We start from the raw sequence: 12,107 nt of genomic DNA on the forward strand, positions 1-12,107 counted from the left end.
GAGATGGGTAATAAACACAGTGGGTCCTTAGACACACGAGTTCTGCATCCTGGGATTAAACCAACCAAGGATCAAAAATATTGGGGAAGCTGGGTATGGTGGTGCACACCTGTAAAACCAGGGGATCGGAAGCCTGAGGAAGAGAGGACTTCAAGTTCAAAATCAGCTTCAGCAAAAGCAAGGAGGTACTAAGCAACTCAGGGAGAGTTTTTTGGTTTAGAGATACGGGTCTCTAAATAAAATACAAAAAAGGGCTGGGAATGTGGTCAGTGATTGAGTGCCCCTGAGTTCAATCCCTGGCACCAAAAAAACAAACAAACAAAAAACAAAACAAAACAAAAACGGGAAAACTTTTTTTTCATCTGAATATATACACCATTTTTTCTTGTTCTATTCCCTAAACCACAAAATGTAACAACAATTAACAAAGCATTTATACTATCTTAGGTATTATACAAGATCTAGAGATGATTTAAAGTCTATTGGAGGATTGATATAGGTCCTATGCAAATACTATTTTCATTTTATGATACGAACTTGAGCGTTTGTGAATTTTGATATCTCTGGGGTATCCTGAAACCAATCCCCCATGAAAACTAACTGTAATTTAGTTAAATAAAATACACCGTATGCTTAGAGCTGAATGCTAAGGAGAAAGTTTACCAAAGAAGCAGGAGAATGGAGTTGGGAGGCCATAGTGGGGTGGTGGTGTGGTTTAGATGTGATGTGTCCCCCAAAAGCTCACGTGTGAGACTATGCAAGAAGGTTCAGAGGAGGAATCATTGGAGGTTGTGAGAGTCTTAACCCAATCAGTGAATTAATCTCCTGATAGGGATTAACTGGTAGGAGGTGGTAAGTTGTGGCTGGAGGAGGTGGAAATTAGGGGTGTGTGCCTTTGGGGTATATATTTGTACCTGGCAAATGGAGACCTCTCTCTCTCTCTCTGCTTCCTGACCATCATGTGAGCTACTTCCCAGTGCCACAATTTTCCACCCTGATGTCCAGCCTCACCTCGAACCCTGAGGAATAGAGACGGCCTTCTAAAGACTAAGACCTCTGAAACTGTGAGCCTTCAAATCAACTTTTCTTTATTGTTCTGGTCAGATCTTTCAGTCACAGCAGTGAAAAAGCTGAGTGGAACAGGTGGTTTCTGCAGTTTAGGTGGACAAGACCAGGAAGGCTTCCATGAAGAGGTGACCTGAAGAGGGACAGTATGTGAACCATGGGCATCTCCCAGGTAAACTCTTTCCACACTGAGGGAATAGCAAGAGCAAGCCTCTAGGCAGGTGAGGGTCCAGCACACTCCAGCCAGGTGACTGAGGTCGAGAAACAAGTCTGGAAGCTGAGGTCAGAAAGGTAACTGGACACCTGACCACACGGGGCCTTCCAGCCATGCCAAGGTCTTGATTTTGCACTGAAGCAGGAAGCCACAGGAGAACTTTTAAGTAGAGGGGTCACATGGCTTTATTGGCAAAGACTGAAGAAGAAGGGGCAGAAGGAGGGAGAGTGTGAAGTCCACATTAAATGCAATGAAGTTTGCAAGATACGGTGTTGTCAGGGGGAAGGAAAGAGTAAAGCAACTCAAAATGAGTCTACCTCGTCTTTCAAATTCATTTTTTAATTGACAAATGATGCATGTTTTTTTTTTTTTTTAAATCACATACAGCACAATGTTCTAAAGTTCATATACATTATGGAATGATTAAATCTGGTTAATTGACAAATGTGTTACCTATGCCAAATGACTTCTTTGATATAAGGGAAGTAACTAAGGACAGAGTAGGGACGAAGAACAGGAGAAGAAGATCAACATTAATAGAGATGAGAGGGGGGAGGGAAAGGGAGAGAGAAGGGAAATTGCATGGAAAGGGATGGTGATCCTCAGGGTTATACAAAATTACATACAAGAGGAAGTGAGGGGTAAGGAAAGAATAATACAATTGGAAGAAGTGTTTTACAGTATAGGGGGTTGAGAGAGAAGAGGGGAGGGGAGGGGAGGGGGGATAGTAGAGAATAGGATAGAGAGCAGAATTCATCAGACACTAGTATGGCAATATGTAAATCAATGGAAATGTAATTGATGTAACTGATGTGATTCAGCAATCTGTATACGGGGTAAAAATGGGAGTTCATAACCCTTTTGAATCAAACTGTGAAATATATCAAAATAGATGTAATGTTTTGAACTACCAACAACAAAAAAAAACAAACAAAAAAAAACAAAAAAACAAAAAACAAAACAAAAAAAAAAAAAACTCAGCACTCAGCGAGAAGGCAGCAAACCCAGAAGCGGAGCGTGTACTCGCGTCTAAGCTAAAGTAACTCAGTAAATTGCTAAGGGCTTAAAACATGCATTTGTATTGTTCACAGAAATAAGGGCAGGGGCAAAATTGACTTTTTAAAAAGGAAATAACTTGTTGAGCAGAGGCATAAATTCAGTAAAACAAGGAAAGTCAAGGGCCTTCTGCAGGGCGAAGCACAGTAGGCCCTAGCACCAACCTCCCCTGTAGCAACTGGCAACTGAGAGAAAAATGAAAACTGTATTTTTACCAACACGAGGGGGTTGCTAAAGCAAGAAAATGAGAAGAACTGGAACTCCAGAGCAGGAGATCTTTCAAAGTGAGGAACAAAGTGACTGCTGGTTTCTTTCAGGGGTCATTTGTTGATTTGGGGACACGTGCTAATTCTACAGGTGCAGACTAAGAATTGGGACTCGGCTGCCTTAAGGGACTCTACCAAGGGAGCAAAGCAGCAAGGTTTGTAGGAGTCAGTGTGTCCCTTTTAAGGAGCAGAATGCATGTGTGATGGGTCCTGAAAACAAGGTTCATTTTCCCTAAGGGACTTTGCTAAACTGTGGGCTGTGCTTAAAAGCCTGAGAGACCAGGCCAGGTGTGTCTAAAGCCACATTGAGGGCTCCACTGGCAGCATGTGAGAGAAGAATTCTGCTAAGCCAGAATGCTTGCTTTAAACACAAAACTCCAGGATGTGTAAGGAATCAAGGCCAAAAGCACCACACATTAACATCTTCCAGGGAAGTGAATTAGCAAGTCGTCAGAGCTGAGCAGAGCTGACCAGCCCAACTATGCCAAGCACAGACAGGAAGCAGAGGCCTTCCCAAGATCAGCAAGGACCCCAGCCCAGCTTGTTCTCACCTGCACCAGTTCCTCACCAGCATGGCCAAGCAGGGAGGGGGAAAGCCTTCTCTGACACTGTGATCATCTATCACCATCTGACATACAATTAAAATACTGTTAGATAGGAAAAGGCAAAGAATAAGAGATGAGTAATCTATAGAAAAAAGATAATTAATATAGGCTGAAAAATTACCCAGAGGTTAAAATAACTGTGATTAAAATATTGGCGAAAACAGATGTATATAAAAGGGTGAAAGATGGAGAATTCCAACAACAAATGGAAGCTACAAAAATCAGCAATGGAAATTCCATAAGAGAACTAAAGACCATAATTATTAGACATTAGGGATTCTAGATGCATTCACTACTATCCTGATTACAACACAGACAGAACAGAAATTCACAACACACAGAACCTGACAACAAAGCAAAAGCTGGTGGCCTAGTGGAAAAATGAAAATTCAATACACACTACTACAAGCCCATAAATGGACAGAAGTATCAAGGGCAGTTGGAGACATGTCGCAGAGTGGAAGATGAAAATGCACACCCCACTGCCCAGCAACCTGGCCCCCAGCAAGAGGGCTGCAGCACCTCTCCCTCCTTTACTCCTAGTACAGGTTCAAAAGGATGCTTGAGAATGTTCTCAGCAGCATAGCACTGCTTCATGAAGTTATACAGCTGTGCACATTTCCAAATGAGTCACAACAAGACAACAGAGAACTGAATAATGGCTCACAGAATAGAATTCTGCCCATACACTAGTGAATGTGAATCATTAGCCACATGCAACAGGACACACCTAAAGGGCAGTGTTACACAGAAAGTGCAGCAGGGTGACACCAGGGGTGCAGCACCATCCACACACAAGGGCAGTTTGCTAAGTGTAAGCTGGATAGGCCTGGGGGACCCTAGGCCTCAGATCATTTCAAAAAAGTCACTCTCTCCCAAGGTCAAGGTGGGGTTTTCCAGAGGCCATATGTAGAAGCAGAGCTGGAAATGCATCTGTCCTTTAAGTCCAATATTTAAAACCATTTTCAAAGAATGAAAAAGCCACTTAAAAGTGCTGGTTTTGGTTTTTCATTCCCGCTTATTTCTGCCTTGGATAATGTAGGTATTCTTTCATGAAAATTTTATTTATGTTTGCATGTATAGTTTTATTATTCTCATTACATTAAAACTTTATATAAAATAATCAATTTAAGTTTCAAATACAGCTAATGCTGATAGATATAACCTACATAAGAAAACAGCTCTTTGGATCCTCAATAAATTTTGAGTTTAAAGGGTACCTAGAATGAAGGTGCTTCAAAAGCATGGCTACAGAACAAACCCTGACCAGCCCATCTGCATACCTCCTCTGTGCTCAAGCCACGTGGCTGAAGAGCAGATTCACAGGGTGCTCACCTTGGGCTGGCCAGATTTAGGAGGGACACACAGGGTTCCTAAAAGTGTAGATTGTTTTCTTTAAAACAAAATCAAATACAGATTTGAAGCAAATATGGCAAAAAGTGGGTGGGTATGTGTATTTGCTTTTCTACTTATTTCACTATATAACTGAAACACTTGCAGGTAGGGAATCTATCACTTGTCCCACAAATTCCTTTTCTCCTACTGTATATTTCCTTTGGTGTCATTACTTTTCCCTGTGAATCCCACTAGGTCCACTGGGTGACCTCTATTTCTCTCAGCAACTTCACACACACACTGACTAAGAGTAGACCTAAAAAGTTTCTCCCCCTTTTCCAAATGAATATGAATTTTTTACTGATAATCTTTCAGAAATAGGAACCCCACGGATGAAATTATAGGTTTATGGACAGGTAAAAGGTGATTTCAGAGACTCCATCACATGATATAATCTGATGCAATGTCCTTAAAAAAAGAGTCAATAAAAGGGAATGTCAACATCATTTGAAAAAATAGAAATAAAATAATCAAAAGTACTGGTTTAAAACAGATCCTTTTCATCTATAACTATCTTTCATGTATATTTAAATTTCTGTACACATAGACACACACACACACAAACACACACGCACACACACACACACAACCGTGGATGAAAAAGGCTGACATGGTTAAAGCAATACAACTTACCAACTGACCAAAATGACAATGTTTTAAATTAAAATAAGTAGTTGTCCATTAATGCAAGCAATAGTTACTGAGTCCCTAAGGCCTAAGAACACAGGAGGATAAAACAGGCATTCACTCTGTTCATTCCAACAGGCAGAAGAGAATGCACACAGAAATACTCCAGATCATGATAGATACTACAATTCAGAAAAGACAAAGTAGGGTGATGTGGTTTTGACTTGACAGGGAGACTCCACAGGGCTCAGTGGAGAGGGAGAGGGCAGAGGCAGCCCTGAAGAGGGCACTCCAGCCATGACAGGCTGGCAGCCAGCCAGACCTCTCTTGGTTGGTCTTACCTCCTTCAGAAGGTAACAGGACCGTGAGAGGGAGGAGCACAGAGCAGGGGCACAAGAGGGAGACAGCAAGCTGAAGGGCGGGCAGGGAGCCGACCAAGAGGAGCTCGGGGGATTCAGTAGGGCAGTAACATGATCTGAGGCTTGGACTGTCTGAAGACAGAGGGACCCACCATCAGGAAGGCAGGCGAGGAGGCCACTACTGTGGTCCTTCTGGCAAGAAACAGTGGCCGAGGAGCAACCATGGAGGGGAGGCAGGGGAGGAGGACAAAGGAGCCCTGGGCTCAGGAAAGGGCTGAGTACAGCTTAGCAATCAACAGCGATGCTCAGATTCTCAACAAAGAAATAATGACTTCCCCTTTGGAATATTATGTTCTCAGTCTGTGTTTTAGCTATTTCCTTACAACGATACAGCAAAATACCAAAAATCAAAATAACAATGATTTCTCCTTTATTCTGTCTGTGTGTTTTGATCTGCTCTATCCTGGACAAAAGGTGCAGACGGGTCTGTCCCTCCTCACCTCTGTCCTCACTCTGGACCATCTCCAAGTCCTGGGTAGGTTCTTGTGACAATGATGGTGGAAACACAGGATGACAAATCCCACTTTAAGCCTCTGTTTGACAGGTCACTTTTGCTAATGTCCCACTGACCACAGTAAACCTCAGGGCTGAGCCAGAATCACATGGCGGGAGATACCCACTTCTCCATATGATGAAGACCATGGGTACTCAGAGGGACAAAGAACACAGGTACAACTCAGCCAACACAGGGTCAGTGTGGTCAAATCAAGACATGGTGCACTAGAAAGGCAATGACATTTAGGATCTTTATGAGATTAGGATAATGGGATAGAGAAATTGGTTTGAAATTTAAAAGAAAATGATGAAATCTGAAGACACCAATAAGATCAATAGAGACTAAAGATCACAACCAACCAGGACACAGTTCAAGAAATTTGTAAGAAAAGACAACAAGTATTCACTTATTTTAATTCATAAATTAAGCAATTGTATCTCATAAAATTAAAAAATAGCAAAATCACTCAACAAAGTAAGAGGCTAAGTAAACTTTTAAAAAGTTTCATAGTTTCACCAAGTATATAATACTCTTACTTAACATTAAGAAACATAAGAATACACTTACTTGTTCATATCGCTAAAAATGACTGTTTGCTATGCTTAGAAAATATTTCTTAAAAGAATGAATGTGCTACATATGCTCTGCTGAGGTCATAGAAACATGCTGTGCACCTGAGAGGAGGCAGAACTGAGTCAAGAAGAGTTTTCAATGCTAAGCAGAGAACTGTGCATTGGTTATGCAGCTTACCACAGGCAAGAGGAAGACCTGAAGAAGGCATTGGGCAACTGTGCACAAACGAATCCAACAGACTGACCAGGAACAGGTGAATACAAATTGTAAATTAGTAAAGGAATTCAAGAACTAATCTAAGAAACAGGTGAAATATCTTAGACGGGAGTAATATAATAGGAGAGAGTCAAAGAAAATGCTAGAATACAGCCTAGGGCAGTGCTTCTCAATCTCAAGGACACTAGGGTCCAGTTACAAGGCAGATTCTTTGTCAGGAACCAGAGATTCTGACGCTTCATCGACCTCCAAGGTGAGGCCAGCACTGCTATCTTCACGTCACTTGTGAGTAGAAAGGACCCAGAGAATGGAGCCATTATGGAGAACTTCCTATGCATCAGCTTTCCCAGCACTCCAGACACTGCAGGAGCATCTCATCACATGCTCCCACCATGCCATGGCCTCCTTCATGGCGCACACCAAACATAACTTGTGTGTCCAGTTTTGATATTCTGTTCAGTGTACCTCCTCCCACTTAACTCGGTGCCTTACTTGGTGCACCACTTAAGCCCTGATGCTTAACTTAGCATGCATCTGGCACATGGCCTGCACCGAGGATTTAAGAAATGAATGAACAGAAACTGGTAAAGAAGCAGGTCTGAACATTCCAGGGTCAGAAAGGGCATTTGCGTGCAAAGAGATGCTACTGAGAACAGATAGAGGCTCTGGGAGCAGATCTGATTGCTGTATTAATGTGGACATTGGAGCCATGAAAGAAAATAATGTAGGGGACACAAAAAGAAAGAACATCAAATGAAGCAATCGGGGGTACTCTTGAGAAAACCTAGCTGAGGGGACAGCAAGGAATACAGTCAGCAGGAGGTTTTCAAAGAAAGAACACTCAAATAATGAAAAAAAAGTTTTAAAACACAGCCTCTGGGCCAAGGCAGATGGAACACTGAGCACAGCCACAGGCTAAGCCTCCGGCTGGAAATGAGAGATTGTACGAGGTTCAGGAGGAGCAGGAGACAGGGAGACAGCACTCCCTGTTCACACCCAAGCCTACCTGCTGCCCATCTGAAGGAAGAAGCAGCCTGGTGTGTTTGAAAATGCCTCCAAGAGCCAGGATGTCATACAGAAATAAATGAAATAAATGAAATGGTCTCTTATAAAGCAGGGACGGGGCTTGGCTCAGACCAGAGCATGCAGCACACGCACCCCTCCCCCACACAAACAGCAGCTGACCCACTTCAGGGGAGTAGGAATCCAATACTGTCAAAATGGACATTTTTATTTTTTGTCCCAGGAACACACAAAAATCAGAATATGTGTGTGAACCTTCCTGAATTGGGCAGAGAATAAATTGAATTTGTAGTGTACCACTTATTCTCTCTGGCCTACACAAACAAGCAAAAACCTGACTTATCCAAAGTGAATAAAAGTAAAAGACTGCAGAGCAGAACGGAGAGTGTGGCTGGCTTTGAACAGACCAACATGCAAACAGGGCTGATGTGTTGAGCCACCAAAGCACAGGTGGCCGAGGCTGAGGACAACAGGATCAGCAAGTGACCCAGAGCACACAACAAAGCAGGAGGCCTTCTCTGTGAGGCCCAGGAACCCACCCAGCATGGAGAGAAAGGGTGGAGGAGGGGTGGGAGGCTTGGGATGATTGGAAGTCCACCCTGAAGTCCACCCGACACAGCTCCAAGTCCAAAGCAAGAGGACCACCATGGAAAATGGCCTCAGACTGGGAAAACTGTTTCTGAAAATACACTGATTTGTTTATTTTAAATTTGGACAGTCCCAATACTTTTCAGTGATCTTTTCATCTGACAATATTTGAGCATGGACAGCAATGGCTATCTGAAGTGGTACCAGGTGTACAAGATGGATTATGGAAGGAGAATATTCTGGGGAGAAAACACTCCACAAGTGAGGGCAAGAAGGCAGCAGCCCTCCTGCTCTCAGTCCCTTCGTTGATTGTGCCCAAAACACCAGGAGCCAGTTGAGACAGGAGACAGCTATCTGGCCACTTAAAACTACCTGCACTGAGGCCATATTCATGCATGCTCAACAGCAGAGAGCAGGTTAATAAATTAATCACCATACCAGCCTGGTCTTCAGTTAAAACTGACCTAAATCATCAACTACTTCTGTTTTCTCTTATGAAGAGTTTTGGCATTCTTTCAGCTAGGCTGCGACAGTCTAGATGGGCAGCAGCATTGTATGCTGCTCTCCCTCAGAGGACAGCTGGCATTATGGTATGTAAAGTGCCACCCAAAGCACGAGGGTCCATATAAAAAATTCATCAGAAATGATGTCATAAAGAAGCATATGCCTAACAGAAGGGGTATGAGATACAACATATGCCTAACAGAAGGGGTGCGAGGACAACTCAAGGTAGAAGTCGAGAGAGAGAAAAGTGAAGAACCATCAATGCTACAGAAACAGATAAAAAGCTGGGAAAGAACAGTCCATCATTGAGGGACTCTTATTTGACACAACAACAAGTGTCAGGGTGGTCTCCCAGTTCGCCATCTTGTCCTACCAAGCCACGCTGCCTTCCACTATGGACTCGAGTTTCCTGCTGAACTCTCAAAACCTAGACAACTGATCTTAAATTGTCATCACAGTTTCATTCTGTCTATGCTTCATATGGGGTGCCCTGAAGACACTCTTTCTTCCTACTCCACAGGGCGACACAGGAAGCCATGCCACACACAGAAGACTCACTCCTGGTCCTGCAGATGTTGGCCTGAAATGAACACAGGCTCTAACATGACCAGGGTGAGGGTCGGGAGTTCCAGCTCTGTGCCAGACACCTCCCACAAAGACCCCAGGGTTCAAGGCCCGAGAGTAGGTTCACCCGGAGCTCCAACGAGACCCAGCCTTCAGGCACCCTCCAGCCCCTCCCCAGCTCCTGGATACTGGAAGGCATCTTGCAGTCCCAGGTTACCAAGGGAGCTCCACTTTAAGCCAACTCTAGACAAGGGCCGTCCAACAAGACACACAAGGCCCTAACAGAAGTGGAAGGGGCAGGAATGGAAGAAGCCAGTCCAAGAACGTGATCACTTCAACTTAGTTCCACTAACAACAGAACTGGAAAAATCAGCAAACTCCAAAATTAGTTAAAAATACAATGAAAAAGCAACAACAGAAATTAATGTCTTATTTACCTCAGCTATTCTCGCTCTACAGAAATAAGAATTCAAGCTCCATGAAGGTAGGACTCTGTCTACTCTGCTCACTGCTGGATCTCCCACAGAAATCAACATAACACAGCTCATCTGATTTAGTAATAGATACTTTTTTAGCTATTTACTTTTTCTTCAGTTTTTCTTTTTTTCCCTATATTTTACTCTTGATACTAGGTGAAAGACATAATATTGTATGAAATTTTTTTATGAACTGTTCTTAAAAACACACAGCATTTGCTCTCAATATTTGCGGTTAAGAATTAATGATATAGTACATAGGTAGCTCTGTATTTCCTGTTGAAGGATGACCACTCCAAGTACTAGTTCTTGCCAGTTTTAGGCATCTGGGCAATTGCGAGGGAACTGATTCAGATTATCTCTTATGTGGCAGACATGACAAACCACTGTTTACACCTTCTTAATCCAAAACATTCATAAAATGCATTTTTCAAGACAGCAGATTCTTAATAAACGGGTTCCTGGGTCTTAAGATGTCCAGGTAATCCACAATTTCCATAAGTAACTAAAACAAAACAAACAAAAATATCTTCGTGCAAAATGCCATATATTAAAAGCTTATTTACAGTTCACCCGTCAATCTCAAAAATCCATACATCTCATCTCTGACACTTTCAAGAAGTTGGGACACTTACCCCTCAAAGATACTCGTTCTATTTCCCTTTTGCATTATTTTCTTCTATGGTTGTAATTCCTAAGCAGCCAGATTTTAATAATTTAATGTCGATTTTTGAAATCTTTTCACCCTAGAAAAGGAGAGAAAGAGACTTGAAGCACTTGATGGAGTGACACCCTTCATTTTGGCCAGAAGGCTCTGAGGCCTTCTGGTGGAACAGCCCCTCCAAGGAAGCGCTCTCAGTTCGCCATGCCTGGCAGTCAGGGGCTGTCGACTGGACTCGCCACACTTCTTTGTTGGTATTTTACAAAATCTAGGAAAAGAACCCCAGGGTTGCGGCAGGATGGGAACTGGTTAACCGAAATGGGAAGGGGACGATCCCTTCCACTAATAATAAATCAAACACACTACAGCGTGACTCCTTCCCTGCACCGCACCAAGGGCGACGCATAGGACGGGGTCTGACGCCACCTCCTGCTCCAAGCAGCGGCGAACTCCTCCAGAGCACGGGCGTGGGGCAGTGGCGCCCGCGGAGCAGCCCGAGTCCAGCTCGGCCGGGAGACAAAAGGGTCCGGGTCCCGGCGCCCGGGCCACTGCGGCTGGCCACCTGGCAGAGACCGCACCCCTCACCGCTGTCCCGTGGCCCCACACGCCTGCCGCCGCCCGCCCCGTCCCTGGGGTGTGTCCGCGGGAGGGTACGGGGTCCTCAGAGGCCCCGTGAGGGCCGGCGTCCAGCGCGGCGCCCCCAACCCTCCTGGCCCGCTGCGCGGGGCGCCCCAGAGCGGAGGTGGCGCGGAGGGGAGGAGGAGTCTCCGCCAGCCCCGCCGCAGCCGAGCGCTGCCGACCAAGGGAGGGCCTCGATCCCGCTGCCACCGACCCTGGACACCACGGCCCTGCCACCGCCGCCCCTCGGAACCTGGGGCGCCGCCACCGCCGCAGCCTCAGGCACTGGCTGAGCGAGAAGCCACCGCAAGCAGCGCTCCAGGATCCGGCTGCAGCCGCCTACTCTGCCGGCCTGGGGTGGGCTCCCAGCTGCAGATCCGCCTGTTGGCTCCCGGCGACGGCCAGCTCCTGCTGCCCCAGCAGCCCAGGCCCTTCAGCTCCTCACCCCCTCCTGCCAGAGGCCGCCACTGCCGCCATCAGGGCAGTGACTGTCTAGGGCAGCTGGGACCCACCAGCTCTGCAGCGCCCCCAAAGCTCCGCCCCTAGGCCCCGCCCCGCCCTTTCTTCGCCCGCCCAGGCCCCGCCCGCCCTCGAGGCCCCGCCTCCACCGTACGACCCGCCTCACCCGCCTGAGCAGGCCACGCCCCCAGCGTCGGCCCTTTTTCACTCCCTGGCGAGCGCCCCGCCCCCCGTGGCCCTGCTAGCTTTGCTCGCTGGGCAGGTCCCCTTGAGCTGCATAGA

The 12,107-nt window shown here is 45.5% G+C and overlaps 1 long non-coding RNA gene across 1 annotated transcript; it reads right to left on the minus strand.

Moving 5' to 3' along the window:
- Nucleotides 1-1,143: 1,143 nt before the first annotated feature.
- LOC144252581 (uncharacterized) lies at nt 1,144-11,780 on the minus strand. Its single transcript, XR_013343022.1, has 4 exons — nt 11,620-11,780; nt 10,723-10,833; nt 3,153-3,229; nt 1,144-1,198 (listed from the first exon to the last, which is right to left on the minus strand). It is a non-coding gene; the product is annotated as an uncharacterized LOC144252581 (long non-coding RNA).
- Between the last annotated feature and the right edge of the window lie 327 nt (nt 11,781-12,107).

This window comes from Urocitellus parryii, unplaced genomic scaffold, assembly GCF_045843805.1.
Source record: "Urocitellus parryii isolate mUroPar1 unplaced genomic scaffold, mUroPar1.hap1 Scaffold_48, whole genome shotgun sequence".
NCBI classification, from domain to species: Eukaryota; Metazoa; Chordata; class Mammalia; order Rodentia; family Sciuridae; genus Urocitellus; species Urocitellus parryii.